The sequence below is a fragment of the Hylobates moloch genome, unplaced genomic scaffold (genome assembly GCF_009828535.3).
Source record: "Hylobates moloch isolate HMO894 unplaced genomic scaffold, HMol_V3 SCAFFOLD_19, whole genome shotgun sequence".
Classification (NCBI taxonomy): domain Eukaryota; kingdom Metazoa; phylum Chordata; class Mammalia; order Primates; family Hylobatidae; genus Hylobates; species Hylobates moloch.
The window spans coordinates 12,436,693-12,453,619 of NW_026652294.1; the positions used below are offsets into that span (position 1 = coordinate 12,436,693).

The 16,927-nt window shown below is 46.4% G+C and overlaps 1 protein-coding gene across 15 annotated transcripts in view; it reads left to right on the forward strand.

The window, feature by feature from the left end:
• Positions 1-16,927, forward strand: part of OSBP2 (oxysterol binding protein 2) — a 248,474-nt gene that overhangs the window by 120,483 nt on the left and 111,064 nt on the right. The window contains exon 1 of one of the 15 annotated variants that reach the window (XM_058431269.1): positions 15,662-16,258. The exons of the other annotated variants lie outside the window; for them this stretch is intronic. The gene's annotated coding sequence lies outside the window, so the exon portion shown is untranslated. Of the gene's footprint in view, positions 1-15,661; positions 16,259-16,927 lie in introns of those variants that run through there. 15 annotated transcript variants of the gene reach the window in all.

Genomic DNA, 16,927 nt, shown 5'->3' on the forward strand with positions numbered 1-16,927 from the left:
ATCTCCTGACCTCGTGATCCACCCATCTCGGCCTCCCAAAGTGCTGGGATTACAGGCATGAGCCACCGTGCCTGGTCAGGAAAGGTCTTACCAGTCAGATTCTCCACCTGTGTTAGTCACTCTGCTAATAAAGACATACCCAAGACTAAGTAATTTATAAAGGAAAGGGGTTTAATAGACTCACTTCAGTATGACTGGGGAGGCCACCGGAAACTTACAGTCATGACGGAAGAGGAAGGAAACACATTCTTCTTAACATGGCAGCAGGAAGGAGACGAATGAAAGGAAGAGATGGGGGAAGCCCATTATAAAACCGTCAGATCTCGTGATAACTTACTTTCACGAGAATAGAATGGGTGGGGGCCAGACGCGGTGGCTCACGACTGTAATCTCAGCACTTTGGGAGGCCGAGGCGGGTGGATCATTTGGGGTCAGGCGTTCGAGACCAGCATGGCCAACATGGTGAAACCCCACGTCAACTAAAAATACAAAAATTAGGCGGGCATGATGGTGCCTGCCTGTAATCCCAGCAAATCGGGAGGCTGAGGCATGAGAATCACTTGAACCCGGGAGGTGGAGATTTTGGTGAGCTGAGATCGTGCCACTGCACTCCAGCCTGGGTAACAGAAGGAGACTCTGTCTAAAAAGAAAAAAGAAAAAAAAGAATAGCATGGGGGAACTGCCCCCATGATTCAATTACCTTCCACAGAGTCCCTCCCACCATGGGGATTATGGGATTACAATTGAAGATGAGATTTGGGTGGGGACACAAAGCCAAACCATATCACCACTGGCTCTCCAGTATCAAAAGAACCTTGGAAGGGTGTTAGCTGGAGCATGGTACCCTCAGAGCAAGGCAGGACAGTGGCCGAGGGGCCCATGGGTCTTAGTGACAGATGGTAGTGTCGGAGGGTCTTGACAGTGGGAAAGGACAGAAGCATGGAGATTGAGAGCGCTTCAGTAGGCAGAGCCAAGCTCCATGTCTGGGCCTAACTGAACAGGACTGGGGTCTCAATCATGTCATTTACCAGCCATGTAACCTGGAACAAATAACCTCCCCCATCTTCAGTTCCTTTATTTGAAAACTAGGGCTGTTGTGAGGATGTGTGAAGTGTCAGCACCATACCTGGCCCATATGGCCTCAGTGCAAGTGACAGTGATGGTGATGGTGGGGACAGTTTGATCAGCTGCAAAGCGTCTTCTCCTGCTGAGTAGGAAGAGGAAGAGGACGGCAGTGCTACCATCTCCTTTTACATACAGTTTCCCCAGTGCCATGTTAATCATTCTGCGGTTGCTGCCAAAGCACTGGACACAGAATCCTACCCAGTTCCATGGAAGATCTTCCTCCAAGGAAAATCCAGCAGTAGAGGGAGGCCAGCCGTTTGCAACGTGGGGAGCTGTCACTCAGAGCCCTCAGTCAAACAGCCAGAATGAGCTCTGGGGCAGCTAACAGACCAGCCAAGGCCTCTCATATGATTTAATCTGACAGATACAAAAAGGAGTATAAAATGATTTTGCTGTGGCCCAGACATGCAGAGCTCCCACAATTACATGTGTCCTTTCATGAAAAATTAGATTATCACCATAGCTCCAGCATAATGAGTCTCTAATGCCAAGAACTGTGTTAATTAATAAGTTGTACATGTTGACTTTTAAGTCAGGGCATCTTGGAGGGTGAACAATTTTATTTATTTATTTATTTATTTATTTATTTATTTATTTATTTATTTATTTTTGAGATGGAGTCTTGCTCCGTCACCCAGGCTGGAGTGCAGTGGCACCATCTCAGCTCACTGCAACCTCTGCCTCCCAGGTTCAAGCGATTCTCCTGCCTCAGCTTCCCGAGTAGCTGGGATTACAGGCGCCCCCCACCACACCCGGCTAATTTTTGTGTTTTTAATAGAGTTGGGGTTTCGCCATGTTGGCCAGACTAGTCTCGAACTCCTGACCTCAGGTGATCTGTCCATCTCAGCCTCCCAAAGTGCTGGGATTACAGGCATGAGCCACCACACCTTGCCGAACAATTTATTTTTAATAGCTTTGGACAAATCTACATGTGATGATATGAAAGGGCAAAAAAATTACTTGGCATTAGCCCATTTATAGTATGCCTGGAGAGTTGGTTGGCCATCTCAGAGACCATGTCCCTGCAGGAACAGATGAATAGGAAATGCTTGGTCCTGGCGCTGAGTGGTGGAACTTGTTGCACCCTCTTAGAAGAACTTCAGTGCTCAATGGCTCTCAGAGGCTTCACTGTGTTATCTCTGAGATGCAGCCTAGAAGTTGTAGGAGAGAGGATCTGGGAAGAAGTCCAACCTTGACAAAAGAGAGGGGGCCTGAATCTGGCAAGCAAGTGGGGGCCACATTCTTTGGGCATTCAGAAGCCAGGATTTCTTAGGCCATGAAATCTGCTCTCTTTTAGAAGTGGGCTCCGGTCTGCTTTCTCTCCAGAAGTTCAAATTTTCTACCATTTCCAGGAGCCTGCAGCTAACACAAGTGAATGAGTGGTTTCCTCGGCATTGACCCCATCAACTCAGATACTTGTAAAAGAGAAATTAACTTACAGAGCATATAAAAATCAGAAAAAGACAAGAAGAGCCTATGGACAGCCCAGTACAGCTGTGTATGGATCACCCATTGGAACAAGCATTTGTTTAGGCTTCCAAGGATGTTGGAGGACACTAGGAGGGAAGAAAATGGTTTAGCTGGAGACAGTTTGGGCGCAGACTTTCCAGAAGGCAGCACCAGTGACCAGAAGGTGGACAGACTTCAGTTCCAGCCCTAAGGGCACAGGCAGGGAGAAATGCTCTCTAAGAGGGTCTGCCCTTGAGATTCTTTCTCTGTAACAACTTTGCGTCTTCCACCAGTAAAAACTTTGTTCCCATTTTAGATCACAGTTTAATTTTATTTTGTGCCATGCTCTTTGAGGGTAAGAGGAATGTGAATCTCAGTGAAAACGTGTTGTTTCTTGTGTACCCCTCTATACATGTGACAATGGCTATCATCTGAAAGAAGCAATGTGCAAGGGGAGAGGGTGACCCCATCTCCATGCTACAAGGTGACAGGGCTGCAGAAGGAGGACGTAGCCCCTTGGGTCAGCAGATGGGTTTTGTTGGAGTGGCCTGTTGGGTGTAGGTGCCTTGGGCTGGAGGTGATGTGGATGACACACAGGGCTTCTTCTTTGTGCTCTCTCAAGCTTCACCCTTGGCCCTGGCCTGCAGGGATTCCTGGGTTCAGGAAAGACTTTGAATCTGCAGCCATATGAAAATACATGGCACTGCTCTCGACCCACTTTGTAGGGAGAGAGAGAGAGAGGGGAGAGCATAGAAAAGATTTGACAGCTTGAAACTACATCAGCCAATTTGTAGAAGTTTTGGCCACTCTTCTAGTTTCCGTACACATGATCTGTGATGGATTTGGAGGGGCACGGGAAAGAGGACAAAGCCAGAGGCTCCTCATTAGTCTTGGGAATTCAAGGAGATTTCAGTTTGGTAGCTGCATTTGGAGAGATTGTGTGTGTGCGCACACACGTGTGGTTGCTCCAAGGCAGTTTCTACTGCTGCTTGCTCGTGTGTCTATAGCTTCCAGGCAGTTTTTCAGCAAGACTGTAAGCCAGATGCAAAAGCAAACCTGAAGGATATGTCAAACTGCATTAAAAAAAAAAAAAAAAAAAAGAGGGAACATACTTTATAGGTTAAAGGAAATTTTTTTGAGATGTGGTAATTTACTGAGAATCCACTGACAAATGTGGTTAAGGGTCATTTCAGGACCAATAAGCTTTTGGATGAACAATTTAAAAATCCGTTAAGGGATATTTCTTCCCTTATCTCTATGTTTGCTTCATCGAATCATGTGGTTGCCCTGAAGGGGAAATAGGATTCATTTGTTGGTTTTTAAATTTCATTGCTTGGAAGGACTTGGACAGTCAAGGCCAATGTGATCCCTGTTTCAAACTTCTCTTTTTCTTTTTCTTTTCTTTTCTTTCTTTCTTTTTTTTTTTTTTTTGAGACAGAGTTTCTCTCTTGTTTTGTCACCCAGGCTGGAGTGCAGTGGTGCGATCTCGGCTCACTGCAACTTCCGCCTCCCGGGTTCAAGTGATTCTCCTGCCTCAGCCTCCCAAGTAGCTGAGTGCCCGCCACCATGCCCAGCTAATTTTGTATTTTTAGTAGAGACGGGGTTTCACCATGTTGGCCATGGTCTTGAACTCCTGACCTCATGTGATCCACCCGTCTAGGCCTCCCACAGTGTTGGGATTACAGGCGTGAGCCACCATGCCCAGCCAACACTTCTCTTTTTCAAGCTGCAGGAGCTTACACATTGGGGGATTCTTTTTTTTTTTTTTTTTTTTGACAGAGTCTGGCTCTGTCATCCAGGCTGGAGTGCAGTGGTGTGATCTTGGCTTACTGCAACCTCCACCTCCCGGGTTCAAGCGATTCTTGTGCCTCAGCTTCCCAAGTAGCTGGGATTACAGGCATGTGCCACCAAACCTGGCTAATTTTTGTATTTTTAGTAGAGGCACGGTTTCACCATGTTGGCCAGGCTGGTCTCAAACTCCTGACCTGAAGTGATCCGCCTGCCTCGGCCTCCCAAAGTGCTGGGATTACAGGTGAGAGCCACCGTGCCCGGCTCATATTGGGGAATTCTAAATATAATCAGTCCTGTCTCTTTAATGTATCCACGCCACAGTTTTGTGAAATACATGGTCAATCTTAATTCTGCTTTGTGGATAGAGAGAAATGAATTGTTGAATGGAAGAGTGTCTTAGCTAGGAAGAGCTGCAAGACAGGAAGGTCATCATCATCTCTCAGGGCTAGACCCAGGCCGGTGGGGATTTCAGGAGCCTTTATAATAGATGTTTGATTAAGAACCCTCTTATTCTGCCCCCACATCAATGGGTATATAGATTAGTATCACTCAATGGGTATATAGATAAATATTACCAAATATATAGAGTCAGAGAGATTATGATAAAATATCATAATCAAAACAGGAAAAAACAAAGTATTTAGGAACCGCATTCAGAAGTTTCAATCAGGCCAGGTGCAGTGGCTCATGCCTGTAATCCCAGCACTTTGGGAGGCTGAGATGGATCACTGGAGGTCAGGAGTTCAAGACTAGCCTAGCCAACATGGTGAAACCCCGTCTCTACTAAAAATACGAAAAATTAGCCAGGTGTTGTGGCACATGCCTGTAATCCCACCTACTCGGGAGGCTAAGGCAGGAGAATTGCTTGAACTCAGGAGGTGCAGCTTGCAGTGAATTGAGATCGCACCACTGCACTCCAGCCTGGGCGACAGAGCGAGACTCTACTCTGTCTCAAAAAAAAAAAAAAAAAAAAAGAAGTTTCAGTCACTATGGTTTGCATGATAAGAAATAGTTTATGAATATATGAATACAAGTATTTTTTTCATCCACCATCTGCAGTATTGTTTACAGAAGAAACTGAGTTTATAAACCTTCCTGTAAATGCTTCCTGCAGACATCTACTTGCAGGCCCATGGGTAAAAAGTTTGCATTTATACTTTTTAATGAATAGTCTCTTTAGGGTTTAATTAGTCATTGTGTCTATGCATGAATCATTCATAATCTGGTCTTGCCACCAGCATATGGCAATTAAAGTCAGATGAATAGAAGTAATATTCTCAAGCAAAATGAACTGTACTCTTCGGCCAATTATCATTGGTTGGCAACATGTTTTATAGAGATAAAAGTTGATTGGCAGCTGTTACAAGTTTTGGTTTGTCTTGTCTCTTGGGGAGAAAGCGAACCCTATGAAAAGCACAAGCCTCCGATCTTCCACACCAGCACTGTGAGGGCCACAGTCTCTAATACTCCCCTGCCACCTTAACACTGGGGAGGTGGTCTGAGCTCATGTGAGTAATGTGAATAATCACCGCCATGTGTGCCTACTGTGTGCCTGGCATGTTTACATGCATTATGGGTCATCTTCCAAGTGACTTGTCCACAATCACTGAGTTAGTAAATGGCAGAGCCTGGATTTTAATCCAAGACTATCTGATTCCAGGTTTTCTGCTCCATCCAGTCCACCACATTGTCTCAAAACTGAAGATAAGAGTAAATTAGGTTGTAGTTCAGCTAAAAGGTTGACTTGAAAAAGGATTTAGGAGCCGGGTCCGATGGCTCACGCCTGTAATCCCAACACTTTGGGAGGCTGAGGTGGGCAGATCACTTGAGGTCAGGAGTTCAAGACCAGCCTGGTCAACATGGCGAAAACCCATCTCTACTAAAAATACAAAAATTAGCCAGGTGTGGTGGCAGGTGCCTGTAATCCCAGCTACTCAGGAGGCTGAGGCAGGAGAATCACTTGAACCCAGGAGGTGGAGGTTGCAGTGAGCTGAGATCACACCACTGCACTCCAGCCTGGGAAAAAAGAGGATTTAAGGCTGGGTACACTGGTTCACACCAGTAATCCCAGCACTTTGGGAGGCTGAGGCTGGACGATTGCTTGAGGACAGGAGTTCAAGACCAACCTGGGCAACAAACATCTCTACAAAAAAACTAGGCTGTGCACGGTGACTCATGCCTGTAATCCCAACACTTTGGGAGGCCAAGGTGGGAGGATCACTTGAGCTTACGAGTTCAAGACCAGCCTGGGCAACATGGCAAAACCCCATCTCTGCAAAAAAATACAAAAATTAACCAGGCATGGTGATATGCTCCTATAGTCCCAGAGCCAGACCTTGTCTCAAAAAAAAAAATTAAAAAATTAGACCCACGTGGTGGTGCACACCTATAGTCCTAGTCGTTTGGGAGGCTGAGCCCAGGAGTTTGAGGCTGCAGTGAGCTATGGTTGCACCACTGCACTCCAGTCTGGACTACAGAATAAGATCCTATCTCTAAGAAAAAGTGGTTTAAGTTGTACACCCATGTTCATACAGCATTATTCACAGTAGCCCAAAGGTGGATGCAACCCAAGTGTTCATTTATGATGAATGGATAAACAAAATGTGGTATATCCATACACTGGAATATTATTCAGCTTTTAAAAGGAAGGAAATTCTGACACATGCCATAACATGGACATCCCTTCTATCTCATTCTTAAAATTATTAAGCAAGCACTTAAAAATTACTTCAGGCCAGGCATGGTGGCTCACGCCTATAATCCAAGCACTTTGGGAGGCCAAGGCAGGAAGATCACTTGAGCCCAGGAGTTCAAGACCAGCCTGGGCAACATAGTGAGATCTGGTCTCTAAAAAATTTTTTTTTAATAGTTTAAAAAATAAATAAAATTATTCTCTCTTCCTCTATTCAATTTTATTTGCATTTTTTTTTTTTTTTTTTGAGATGGAGTCTCACTCTGTCGCCTAGGCTGGAGTGCAGTGGCACGATCTCGACTCATTGCAACCTCCACCTCCTGGTGTATTCAAGTGATTCTCCTGCCTCAGCCTCCCGAGTAGCTGGGATTACAGGCGCCTGCCACCATGTCCGGCTAATTTTTGTATTTTTAGTAGAGACAGGGTTTCACCATGTTGGTCAGGCTGGTCTTGAACTCCTGACCTCGAGTGATCCGCCCTCCTCAGCCTCCCAAAGTGCTGGGATTACAGGCGTGAGCCACCACGCCCACCCTGTACCTTCTTTTTTTAATGAAGGAGATTATAATATGAATATTTGATATATTATAATCTACTTTAAGTTATTAATTTGCTACTTCCCAAACAATTTAAGAAGCTAACAACAGTTAAATATCTTCCAGGAGGCTGAGGTGGAAGGATCACCTAAGCCCGGGAGGTGGAAATTGCAGTGAGCTGAGATTGCATCACTGCACTCCAGCCTGGGCAACACAGTGAGACTGTCTCAAAAAAAAAAAAAATTCCCCTTACTTTTTGTATTATTGTCATTTTAGATTTTACTCATACATGTATACATTCCACAAAGCATTATAATTGTTATTGTTTAAGCAATCAATATTTATACAACTACTTTTTTTCTTTTGTATATATAACTACTTTTTTTTTTTTGAGACAGAGTCACCCAGGCTGGAGTAGAGTGGCACAATCTCTGCTCACTGCAACCTCCACCTCCCAGTTCAAGTGAATTCCCCTGCCTCAGCCTCCGAAGTAGCTGGGACTATAGGTACACACCACTGCACCCAGGTGATGTTTTAAATTTTTTTGTAGAGATGGGATCTCATCATCTTCCCAGGCTGGTCTTGAGCTCCTGAGCTCAAGTGATCCTCCTGCCTCAGCCTCCCAAAGTGCTGGGGTTACAGGTGTAAGCCACTGGGCCTGACCTAAGATTTTCTATCTTTGGTCTTCAGGGCTTTGACTATGATGTGTGTAGGTAAGATTTTGTTTTGTTTCTCCTTCTTGGGGCTCATTGAGCTTCTTGAATCTGTGGGTTAATGTCTTTCACCATATTTGGGAAAATTCATCACCGTTATTTCGTCCACAACTGCTTCTGAACCTTTTCTCTCTTCTCTCTTCCTCTTATGCGACACAAATTACGTGTATATTAGACTTTTTGAACCACATGTCTTTATGCACTCTTCTATCTTTTCCATTCTTTTTATCCATTCTGCCGTTAAACCTATCCCATGCATTTTTCTTTTTTTTTTGAGACGGAGTTTCACTCTTATTGCCCAGGCTGGAGTGCAATGGTATGATCTCAGCTCACCACAACCTCCACCTCCCAGGTTCAAGCAATTCTCCTGCCTCAGCCTCCCAAGTAGCTGGAATTACAGGCATGCACCACCACGCCCGGCTGATTTTGTATTTTTAGTAGAGATGGGGTTTCTCCATGTTGGTCAGGCTGGTCTCAAACTCCTGACCTCAGGTGATCCACCTGCCTTGGCCTCCCAAAGTGCTGGGATTACAGGCATGAGCCACCCCATGTGGCCTCCAGTGCATTCTTAACTTCAGATATGTTTTTAAATCTTGGAATGTCTATTTGATTATTTGTATAGATTTCCAATTCTGTTGAAATGCTCCATGTATTCATCCATTTTGTCCTTTATCTTTCCTTTTTTAAAAACTTATTAATCATAATTATTTTCAAGTTGGCTCCTTGCCAATCAAGCTGCTTTGAACACCCTAGATATGCCAAGTGGTTTTTCTCACTGGTTCTTGACATTTCAGCCATCTGTATTTTTTAAAGTTTACATTTCTCTTCTGTAGCATTTTCTCTGATTGCCCTAACTGCGATGGGTTTCATACAGGGAGGGCATTGAGTCTTTGAGAACTTCCTAGGATCTAGGAGGACAGTCACACAAAGCCCTGGCTTTATGTGGATATAGCTGCTTGGTGACTGCTGAGGGAAATGCTGATCTCCTGGGCTGGATCCACCTCACTGAGGGCCCCTTGGTTAACCAAGGACACAAGGATGATGATCAAGGTTCAATTTGTTTTTCTTGTTTTTACTCCTAATGAATCTCAAGTTTTAGAACATTGTAAACATAAATATATTTACAAGGGAAATAACTTTGATATTAAACTCTACTACCCTATGTTATTTTAAATTATCTTCTATTCTTTGTTAATATATGTGCTTTAGGTAAGAACCATTGGGTTTAATTTTTAAAATTATTTATTTATTTATTTATTTATTTATTTATTTTGAAACAGAGTCTTACTCTGTCGCCCAGGCTGGAGTGCAGTGATGCGATCTCAGTTTACTGCAACCTCCACCTCCCAGGTTCAAGAGATTTTCGTGTCTCAGCCTCCCGAGTAGCTGGGATTACAGGTGCATGCCACCAAGCCCAGCTAATTTTTATATTTTTAGTAGAGACAGGGGGTTTCACCATGTTGACCAGGCTGGTCTCAAACTCCTGACCTCAAGTGATCCACCCACCTCAGCCTCCCAAAGTGCTGGGATTACAGGCGTGAGCCACGGCACCCAGCCAAAATTTGTTTTTGTTGTAGCAAAATACACATATCATAATATTTACCATATTAACCACTTTTAAGTATAATGTTCAGTGGCATTAAATATATTGTTGTTGTTGTGCATCCATGACCACCAATAATCCACCTATCCATCTCCCAAACTCCTTTCATTTTCCAAAACTCTTGACCCATGAAACAGTAACTCCCCATTCCTCACTCCCTTTAGCCCCTGGCTCCCACCATTCTACTTTCTGTCTGGATTTGACTATTCTAGGTACCTCATATAAGTGGAATCATATGGTATTTGTCTTTTTGTGACTGATCTATTTCCCTTAGCATAATGTCTTCCAGGTTTTTCCATGCTGTAGCATGTGATAGAATTTCCTCCCTTTTTAAGGCTAACCAATATTCCATTGTACGGCTAGACCACATTTTGTGTCTTCCGTGTTTTAGCCATTGTGAACAATGCTGCTATGTTTATTTATTTATTATTTTATTTTTTTTGAGACAGAGTCTCCGCCCTGTCACCCAGGCTGGAGTGCAGTGGCGCCATCTTGGCTCACTGCAAACTCCGCCTCCTGGATTCAAGCGATTCTCTTGCCTCAGCCTCTCGAGTAGCTCGGATTACAGGCACGTGCTGCCACACCCAGTTAATTTTTTGCATCTTTGGTAGAGACGGGGTTTCACCATGTTGGCCAGGCTGGTCTCAAACTCCTGACCTCGCGATCAGCCCACCTTGGCCTCCCAAAGTGCTGGGATTATAATCGTGAGCCACCACACCTGGCCCTATTTATTTATTTTTATTTAATTAATTTTTTTTTTTAGACAGGATCTCACCCAGGCTGGAGTGCAGTGGCACAATCAAGGCTCACTGCAGCCTTAACCTCCCAGGTTCAGGTGATCCTCCCACCTCAGCCTCCTGGGTAACTAGGACTACAGGCGCCAGCCACCATGCCTGGCTAATTTTTGTATTTTTTGTAGAGAGATGGGGTTTTGCCATGTTGCTCAGGCTGGTCTCAAACTCCTGAGCTCAAGCAATCCACCCACTTTGGTCTCCCAAAGTGCTAGGATTACAGGTGTGAGCCACCATGTCCAGCCAATGCTGCTATGGATATTGGTGTACGCATATCTCTTTGAGACCCTGGTGTATGCCCAGAAGTGGAATTGCTGGGTCGTAATAATAATCCTATTTTTAATATTTTGAGGAACCTCCACACTATTTTCCACAGGAGCTGCTGCACCATTTTATATTCCCACCAACGCTGAGTTTTAAATTCTCCACATCCTTGCCAACACTTGTTATTTTCAGTTTTTTAGATGGTAGCCATCCTAGTGGGTGTAAGGTGGTATCTCATTGTGCTTTTGATTTGCATTTTCCTAATGATTAATGAAGCCAAGCATCTTTTCATGTACATATTGGCCATTTGTATATCTTCTTTGGATAAATGTCTACTCAAGTCCTTTGCCCATTTTTTAATCGGATTGGGTTTTCTGTTGTTGAGTTTTAGTTCTGTATTCTGAATATTAATCCCTTACCATATATATGATTTGCAAATATTTTCTCACATTCTGTGGATTTTTTTTACTCTGTTGATAGTGTCCTTGGAGGCATAAATTTTTTAATTTTCACGAAGTCCATTTTGTCTATTTTTGTTGTTGTCTGTACCTTTGGTGTCATACCCAAGAAATGTTTGCCAATTCCAATGTTGTGAAACTTTTGCACTAAGGTTTTGCTTATAACTGTTTTATGGTTTCAGCTCTTATATTTCAGTCTTTGATTGATTTGAGTTAATTTCTGTATATGGTGTTAGGTGAAGGTTTGATTTCATTCTTCAGTATGTGGATACACACTTTTCACAGCACCATTTGTTGAAAAGACTATTTTTTCCCTACTGAATGGTCTTGGCACACTTGTCAGAAGTCATTTGATCAGCTGGGCATGGTGGCTCACACCTGTAATCCCAGCACTTTGGGAGGCCAAGGCAGGCAGATCACCTGAGGGTAGGAGTTCGAGACCAGCCTGGCCAACATGGTGAAACCTTGTCTGTACTAAAAAATACAAACTTATAGCTGGGCATGGTGGCACACGTCTGTAGTCCCAGCTACTCGAGAGGCTGAGGTGGAACAATCACTTGAACCCGGGAGGCAGAGGTTGCAGTGAGTCGAGATTGTGCCATTGCACTCCAGCCTGGGTGACAGAGCGAGACTCTGTCTCAAAAAAAAAAAAAAAAAAAAAAAAAGAAATTATTTGACTATATATGCAAAGGTTTCCTTCCTTCCTTCCTTCCTTCCTTCCTTCCTTCCTTCCTTCCTTCTTCCTTCCTTCCTTCCTTCCTTCCTTCCTTCCTTCCTTCCTTCCTTCCTTCCTTCCTTTTTCTTTTGAGATAGGGTCTCACTGTGTTGCCAAGGCTGAAGTGCAGTGGCACAATCTCAGCTCAGTGCAGCCTCTGCCTCCCAGATTGAGGCCATCCTCCTGCCTCAGCCTCCCAAGTAGCTGGGACTACAGGCGCCCACAACCACACCCAGCTAATTTTTGTATTTTTAGTAGAGACAGGGTCTCACCATGTCTTGGTCTTCGAGACCAAGATGGTCTCAAAGAACCCCTGGCCCCAAGTGATCTGCCCGGCTTGGCCTCCCAAAGTGCTGGGATTATAGGCGTGAGCCGCCATGCCCGGCCTGCAAGGGTTTGTTTCTGAAGAGCCATTGGAGTTTTAGGGCTGAAAGATACTGCAGGCAGTAGTTAATTCAATGCCTTCTTATTACAGATGAGGAAACTGAGGCCCAAAGACAAAGGGCAACTTTCCCTGGGTTTCGTAGTGACGGAGCTGAAAGTACATCCTACGCCTGACTCCACATCTGATGCTTTTAAAAGCTAGTTGTTAGTTTGCTTTGCTCTTAGAAGAGTGTTATGTCAGTTACTATTTTGATAGAAGTGGCAAATGCCTTTTTCGTTCTGCAGAAAATGTATGTGGCTTACCCATCCTCTTCACCACTCCTGTGGAGCAGTCCGCCACTGGCAGCTCCTGTATTTTGAAGCATTACTGTGGCGAGAATATGCCACCTGTTTTGTGGGTTCCTATTTTCTCTGACATTTAGTTTGCAGAGTTTGAAAGGGTCCTGAATATAGCTATGTAATAATCTAATACAGAATGCCTTCCCAGTGCACATTTGTCTTTATTGCCTACAGCAAGGAACTTGATCTTTGAATTTTTTAGCAACGTAGAGCCTCTTTCCATCATGCCTACCAGTAAGACAGACCTGGGCTAGGCTGCCATCCCAAGGGTTGTCTTGGCAGAGGCTGGGTTGGAGGTGAGAATAGGGGCAACGGGGAATATGAATTAGGCAAAATTCCAAAGCGGATTTAAAATTATGCCATTCTTAGTATTTCCTGGCTAGGTTTGCTCATTCAAGAGCTATTAACTCCTCTTAGTGGTATTGTGGACACTTTGCTGGGAGCTGACAGGTCCCTCACAAAACCAGAAGGCAAGAACTCTTATAGATTTTCTGGAGGAGCTTAAGAGAGGAGGCAGGGACCCAGGGAAGAGGCTGCCTTGTGGGACCAAGGAGAAAGGAGGAGGGCTGGGTCCAGGCCTCCCGAAGTGTCAGAAGGAAATGGTGGGCCAAGGAAGCACTGGTGGAACCTGGGGCAGGCTGGTTGTGAGGGAGGAGGAAGGGATGAACCATGGACATCTTCTGTCTTCAGAGAACACCTGAGAGAGCAAAGCACAGCTGGGCTGGGTGGGCAGATGGGGGATTTGCTTTAGATTTGACAGCAACATTGGTGATACAGGTGGCATTCCAGGCAGGTTGGGGGTGGTTTACTCGTTGTCAGCAGCAATGGAAGTCACAGTCTGCCTGCCAGAATGAGCATGTGTAGTGGCAAGGTCAAAGAGCAGGGCCGGAGCCTTGGGGCAGAAGGTAGAAGACAACCTGGGGCAGTAGTGTCTTCCGGCCTTTCTGTGTGAGAATCAGTGGTATGTGTTCCAGTTCTTTGGCTTTTCCAGAACCCAGAAAAGAATGGAGTAACTGAACTGAGATTTAAAATCTTGCTGTGTGGCTTGGGTTGTTTGTGTTGGTTCCAAACCCTGAATCTTTTGGGGTCTTCAATTTGTGGGCCGGTCAGTGGAAATTCTAAGCTTTGTTTTAATGGTGTGTGTGTGTCTGTCTCTGTGTGAGTGTGTTTAGAAATTGGCTTCTCTGGGTTCGTCGCTGGTCTTCTGGAAGGTGGGGTTATAGACATGCTGGTGACTTCTGAATGCTTTATAAATTAGACTATTAATGGAGTTAAATCGAAGAAATCTTTTGTCATAAGACCTTCCAGGAATTCCATTCCAAATGAGGAAATGCATAAAGACTTGTCCACTTGGCAAACACTGGGTGTTTGGGAGATGATTGTGTACCCTGTCCCCACATTTAATACCCGTGACCATTGCAACAGGAAGCCCATGTAACCTGGTGCTCGTGAGTACTGATTTATTTCGTGTCATTGAGTTTTGACAGTATGCTACTTAAAAAAAAAGAGAAGAAAGAAAAATAAGCTCTTGGAAGTAATTTTCAAGTAGAGGTAGTGGTTTTGTTTATTTTTTTAAGGTACCATATGTGGAATGTGCTTCCTTTCTTTGATGTGAAATCTGAAGGAGCCCTTGCCTCCTGCCTAGCACATTTCCTAAATGATAAATGCCCACTCCTGTTCCACCTATGTCCTTCATGAATGTTTTGGCTCCATGATCTTTTTGTAGCAGCCGTGGTCAGTGAATGTTTGAGCAGAGTCCTCTATGCCTGCTTGGGCAGCAATTATTAACCTCAACTTGAATGCATTCTATTCGATCTTTCTCCTTCAAAGTGGGAGCTCACCAAATGGTAAAAATCAAGGTGTCTTTGGATTTGAATTAATGTGGCATTAAAAAGTTGTGGTTGCTTTATAAAGAATTAGACAGGGCTAGGGGCAGTAGCTTATACCTGTAATCTCAGTGCTTTGGGGAGGCTGAGACAGCAGAGTAACTTGAGGCCAGGAGTTTGAGAACAGCTTGGACAACACGGCAAGACCCCATTTCAACAACAACAACAAAAATCCTAGCTAGATATGGTGGTGCACACCTGTGGACCTAGCTATTTAGGAGGCTGAGGCAGGAGGATCCCTTGAGCCCAGAAGTTCAAGGCTGCAGTGAGCTATGATCATGTCACTGAACTCCAGTCTGGGCGATAGAGCAAGACCCTGTCTCTACATAAATAGAATGAATGAATAAATACATGACAGGAGTTTCCTGTTTAGTTCTGTGAAGGTAGGGTATCCTCATCTTGGACTCCAGAAAGGCCTGAGGGAGGCCATGAAGTAGGCAGAGCCGGGAACCAGAAGGAGCCCCACCCCACCCTCATGTTTCAGAGGAGAAACTGAGGCTCAGGTGGCCTGGGTCATGTTGCTGGTATGTGGCAGAAGCCAAGTCAGAATCAATAACACCCCAGGGACTTTCCTGGCTGGGGAGGAGGAGGCGTGGGAGGGATTTGAATAGAATATGGAAGTGGTTCTGCGAGATGTCATCAGGCTCTAGCAGTCCCGTCTGTTGGTTGGTGCTGGGAGAGGGAATTGGATTCTAAGTGGGGATGAGACCGCATCTCCCCTAGTTCCCGAGATAGACTCGCCTGTAACTGGATCACTCCTTGCAACCTCAGGTAGCGTGTGACTGGAGAAATGAGGGCTGGAGCCATGGACTATCCAAGGGCCCCTCCCCTGCTGGGTCCAGGCAAAGGGCTGGCCCTCTCCAGCCTCGATTGGGGCGCGATAGCGCCCTTAGTGTCGTGTCGGGTTCCAGGCCATGCTCGGGCATTTTAAGAGGCTGAGGTGCGCCTTCCGCTGCCCGCCTGCGTCCCGCCACGGAGAGCTCGCCTTTATCTAGCCCTCTGGGCGAGAGAAGAAGGCTAATCCCGGCTTGGGACAGGGCTGGCTGAGGCGCGCCAGATCCTCCGGGGACCGATCGGTGGCCTCGCGCGGCTCTCATCGCTCTCAGAGCAGTGCTCCAGGGGGCGGAGGGAGCCTCCTCGGGCGATGGGGAGGAGGCTGGAGGAATGAGAACGCAGCTCGGCGCGCCCTTGCAGCGCTCAGGCTGACGGGCGGGCGGGCGGAGCGGGCGCACGGCTCCTCTCGGTCCGGCTGCTCTCTGAGCGCGCGGGCTGGACGCTGTCCGCGGTGCTGAAGCGGCGCCCGCGGCAGGGAGGCGGACCCGGAGCCGCCGGGCAGCACACACCCAATCCCGGGACCGCCCTCCTTCTCCCAGGCTCGGAGAGGCGGTGGCAGCCGGCACTGCACCCAGATGGACTGAGAGCGCGGCGGCGGGAAGGCGGCAGTGGCGGCAGCTGCAAGAGCCCTCGCAGCCTCGGGGCAGGACCCACGTCCACACCCGAGAGCCCCTCTCTGGGGTGAGTCAGGGCAGGCGGAACAGGGATGGGGTGGACGGGTCCTGGGGCATGGGATCTCTTGGGCTTTAACATTTCCCTTCCCTGTTGTAAATTTCTTCCAGCCCAGATCTTGAGCAGCTTTCAGGGCTGAGGGCTCAGAGCTCTGCCTCCTCACTTTCCCAGTCCTGGGATAGAGGGCAGGCCCCTCTGCCCTCACAAGCCAGGGGACAAAGGGTTTAGCCAGAAGCCAGACAGTCACAAGGCATGTCCTCCTCTCCACCTTGGGTGCAGCCCCCAACAAGGTACCAGGAAAAGCTGTTTGCCCAGGCTGATGCCACAGGGGGGACAGCTTCCCGTCTCTGGTCTCTGTTCAGAGGCCTGGCGCCGAGCAACCTAGCCGCTGGAATTCAGCCCAGACAGAGGCCAGCCATCTTTTAGCAAGGGAAGGCAAGCTTCAGCCTTCACTGGGGCTACAAGCGAGAAGTAGAGCCCTTTCCCTGCCTCCTTCCAGTCTCTGTAGGCACCTGAGCTGCCATGATCAGGGCTTCAGGGCGAGGGTCACTTCAGTGCACCTGGCTGTTATCAGTGAGCTGGACTCAGGCAGAGGAGCTCTGGAGTGGATACTGGGCAGGCACTGCCTGCCAGTGGGGTGTGTGTGTGTGTGTGTGTGTGTGTGTGTGTGTGTGTGTG